Source organism: Capsicum annuum, chromosome 11 (genome assembly GCF_002878395.1).
Source record: "Capsicum annuum cultivar UCD-10X-F1 chromosome 11, UCD10Xv1.1, whole genome shotgun sequence".
NCBI classification, from domain to species: Eukaryota; Viridiplantae; Streptophyta; class Magnoliopsida; order Solanales; family Solanaceae; genus Capsicum; species Capsicum annuum.
This window is the reverse complement of record NC_061121.1, coordinates 14,105,727-14,110,455: the sequence shown is the minus strand read 5'-3', so window position 1 is coordinate 14,110,455 and position 4,729 is coordinate 14,105,727. Positions and strand designations below refer to the sequence as shown.

Below are 4,729 nucleotides of genomic sequence, written 5' to 3'. Positions count from 1 at the left end.
TTCATCATTTTGTTAAGTGATTTTTAAGAACTTAACACTAGTAATATTATGAGTAAATTATTTTATAAAAACTTTACAATATACAAGAGTTTTCTATAACGTTATTTTATTATAATGATATTTTATTATAGCAGCCTGATTTTTTTCGGCATCAAGTTTCATATTACATTTTACTTGTTTATAGCGGTATTCTATTTATAACAATAATGACATTTAATATAACAATACACTCTTTGAAAAATTACCTTTCTATAATAACAAATATATTATATTACAAAATAAAGTACCAAAATAGTTATATTAATCATCACAAATATCATTGACACAGAAAATTTTAAGTATGACTATCTAATTTTTAAAAAAATATTGTATTTAAATGGTGCACATGAGGAAAATACTCTTAACGTTTGAGGAATTTTTTTTTTTTTTAAATTACTTATTTTAAACTAAAAAGGAGGAAAGGAAAAAAAACGCTAGAAGGAGGGGTCGAACCTCCGACCTTGTGGTTAACAGCCACACGCTCTAACCAACTGAGCTATTCCAGCGCATGTCAGCATTATCAAAAAGAAATAATTTCAATCTCTTAAACTAGAAGTAGCCCACCAATATATCATTATATGAATAGTTCACTTTTGATCTGATTCTTTTCCGACTTCTAGCATAAGTTTTAGTACACCGGGTTGTCCTTTGCTATTTCACTGTACAGCCTTTTAAAAACTTGGTTGAAGACCATACAATAAGACCTTTCTATAACAACGTTACTATAGCTGCCAAATTTTTTTTGTAATTGATTTTCATGTTATATTATATAATACAATCTCTGCAGTAAAATTTTGCTGTAACAATCAAAAAAAAATATTTCAGCATGCAATCATAGAAAGGTTTGATTGTAGTGACTTGCTGGTTATATTGTTTTGGACTCTTCAAAAATGTTGCGGCATCCATATCAAATTCTCCAAAAATACATTTTTTTAGAATATCCAACGTACACATCTATCGATATTTTTAAAAAGTTCGAGCAACATAAGCCTTGTTTCTATTAGCCAGATTATATCTTCACTTTAGTTTTTGGTTGTGGACATCCTGCATTTTCAAGATTCATAAAATGCACTTCTGGGGTGTTTCAATTTTCCACTAGCACTGGCATTTATACTATTTCTTCACTAGATTACTCAACCAACACACTTGTTCTAACTGACCCCTTTATTTCAACATGTTCCTCAATGCAGATTTCAGGCAGTTTTACATAGGATGAAATGGATGATCCACCAACTCCCTTTAGCATTATGAAACAAATTACATCTTTGTTTTACTAGGATGTTCTACAACATCTACTGTGTTTGATCCAAAACAAGATTTGTATGATACGGTTTAGGTTCAAATGTATGTAGGGGAATGTATTCTTGTAAAGGGGTGACAGGGATTGGATTAGAACCAAATGATCCAATTTCAACTTCTTGTGTATATTCTATTGATGATTCTTGCAAGAACTGTGAGGATAGTGGTGGATTCTGTGGTTTTTCTGGTGCAGATGAGTCTTTTGCTTGCATTTGTAGGAATGGTGTCAACACTACTCTTAATTTCTACGGAAGAGGTTTGTTGATTCTTGGAAGTTATTTCTTTTGCCCTTCCAACTAAAAAATCCAAAATATGCCATATCCAAAAAAAAAAATAAAAAAAAATACCAAAATATGCTTTGAATTTGTAATGACAGCCGTCTAACAACGTCAAAAACAGTGAGAATTCACATTGTGCACTTAATAAGTGCACAATTCATTTCCATTTTTTTATGATCCATTTTTTTTATGGATTGTGCACTGATTAAGTGCACAATTCATTTTTTTTTAATGAATTGGGCACTTAGCAAGTGGACTTATTAATTAACATTGTGCACTAATTAAGTGCACAATTCATTAAAAAATAGATTGTGCACTTAATAAGTGCACTTATTAATTCACATTGTGCACTTATTTTATTCTATTTCGTTTTATCCGATATAATTTTTCCGGTTCAAGTTTTATAATGAAAGTGCACTTAACGTCCAGTTTGGATTAATTAAAGAATCACAACAACCATTGGGAGATCAAATTTATTTTTTTCTTTTAATCAAAAACTTACATATTATTCTGAAAAATATTTTCCTCAACACACCCTGAGTTTACCAAAAAGTCATTATCATTACCATTAAAATAAACTTTGATCATCTTAGATAAAGTATAGACAAGCCAAACCTATTTTTTCACAATAAAACAACGTAACAATAATGTAGCAGTAGACGTGGCGAAAATTCAAGGGCTAACCTGAATAGATTAGAGTGGATCCAGAAAGTATTTTTTTTGAAGATAAATTAGTTATTCTTATAATCTTTCTTTTTTCTTCTCAAAATTCTAATAAATTTTCTGAGCTTATATCTTCCGAAAATAACATTTATATCTTAATAGGGGTAATGAAGCACAATTCATTTTTTATTTTTTTTGATTTTGCACTTATTAAGTGCACAATTCATTAAAAAATGAATTATGCACTTAATAAGTGCACAATCCACGAAAAAATGGATTGTGCACTTATTAAGTGCACAATCCAAGAAAAAATAAATTGTGCACTTATTAAGTACACAATCCACGAAAAAAAATTAAGTGTACAATCCACGAAAAAATGAATTGCACACTTATTAAGTGCACAGTGTGAATTTTCACTTTTTTAATGCCGTCAGACGGCCGCCGTTACAAATTTAAAGGTATTGTGCACTAATTAAGTGCACAAAACCTATTTTGGTGCTTGTTTTTTATATAGCATACTTTGGTTCTATTTTTAGTTGTAGGGTATATTTTGGTTTTGGGTTCTCTATAATGTCTGTTACTATCCATTAATTCTCTGTACCTCAATCATCATATTGTTTTGTTATAGTTTTTGTTATATTACTATTTGTTGTTTTTGCTATTATGTGTTGTTTCTCGTAGTTCCGTTAATTACCTCTTTCGCTGGACTGGTTTCGACTTTTTTTTCTTGGCAGAAGGTCTATAAGAAATAGCCTCTCTACCTCTAAGGTAAGGGCAAGGTCTGTACATGTATACCCTACCCTCGTCAAACCCCACTTTGTGAAATTATATCGAGTACAGTGTTATTGTTGACCTTGATAGTGTAAAGAACTTTTACATTCTGTAGAAGTTAAAATTCTTGTAGTCTACATACTAGACTAATAATGTAGGCAAAACCCATCGCCAGGCCCTTTAAGCACACACCATCTTTCACTTAGGCACCTCAAATGGACATTGATTAAGTGTGCCATTTTGGCACCTTTTGCTGAGTTGACAAGTGCGTGTATTACACTTCTGCAAAGGCACGTGAAAGCTGTTTTTTGGCTGATGTGGCGCCCAATTTGGCCACCAACAGTATATTAATTCATTTTCATCAATTTATATCTTTTTTCTTATTTTTATCCATCATTTTTGTCAATCTTAAGCTTATTTAATAGTGAAAATTATTGGGAGAGATTTAAAAATTAGATACATATTTAGGAGTTCGTTTTGCCAAAAATAATATATTAACTCAATGTCCATTAATTTATACTTCTTTCAAATTTTTATTCATTATTTTTTTCAATCTTAATTTATTTAACGGTAAGAATTATTGAGAGAAATTTATATACGCATTTAAAGGTTCGTGAAGATTAAATAATAAGCACCTTTTTTTTTAATCATTATTGGCAAAATTGATGAAGAGAAATAAAAAATAAGCAACATCAACGAAGAAAAACTAAAAATCAAACAAAATTGATGAAGAAAAATAGAAAAATAAAGCTAAATCAGTGAAGAAAAATTGAAATCAAACAAAATCAATAAAAAAAATTAAAATCGAAGCATAAAAACCAAGAAAAATCAGTGAAGAAAATTTCAAAAATCGAAGCAAAATTGATGAAAGAAATTAAAAAATAAAGCTAAATCCGTGAAGAAAAATTAAAATCAAACAAAATCAATTAAAAAAAATTAAAAATTGAAGAAAAATAGATGAAGCAAACCTGAAAAAAATGAAGCTAAATTCATGAAGAAAATCTAAAAATCAAGTAAAATCCGTGAAGAAAAATTAAAAATCGAAGCAAAATCGATGAAAAAATTAAAAATGACTAGGGTACGGGGGTGGGGAGGAGGTGCGGGGTCTTTGAAGAAGATAAAGAGGGGAAGAAGAGTGGTGGGGTGGGTGGGGTATTTGAAAAAGAAGGTTGGTAGGGTAGGTAGGTTAGGGGGAGGGGGTATTTTTTATTTATTTATTAAAGGCAAAACCCATCGCCAGATCCCTTAAGTACGCGCCATCTTTCACTTAGGCACTTCAAGTGTACATTGGTTCACTTTGGCACCTCAAGCGACTTTTAAAAATGACACGTGTCCACATTTTATTCGTCACTTTCCACCTCAGCGGCGCGTGTAACTTACGCACTAATATTATTTTGCTGATTTAGCAAAACGTGTCAAAGTGACACACTTAAAGGCCGCTTGAGGTACCAAAATGAACCAATATCCACCTGAGGTGCCTAAGTGAAAGATGACGCGTACTTAATCGGCCTCATTTTGCCAATAATGTATTTGTGATGTGATGAGGATATGCTTGGAGTGGGACATGGAGACACAAGATTCAAACAGAAATGAGTATTGGAGGTAAAGGCAAAGCCTTTTTTCAGTTTACTTTGCCTAGAGCTTTACACTTTTTGGACAAAAAATCTCCTGTGTTTGAA

At 31.1% G+C, this 4,729-nt stretch overlaps 1 non-coding gene across 1 annotated transcript; it reads right to left on the bottom strand.

Moving 5' to 3' along the window:
- Positions 1–471: 471 nt before the first annotated feature.
- On the bottom strand, positions 472–545 carry TRNAN-GUU. The gene has a single exon. It is a non-coding gene; the product is annotated as a tRNA-Asn (tRNA).
- Between the last annotated feature and the right edge of the window lie 4,184 nt (positions 546–4,729).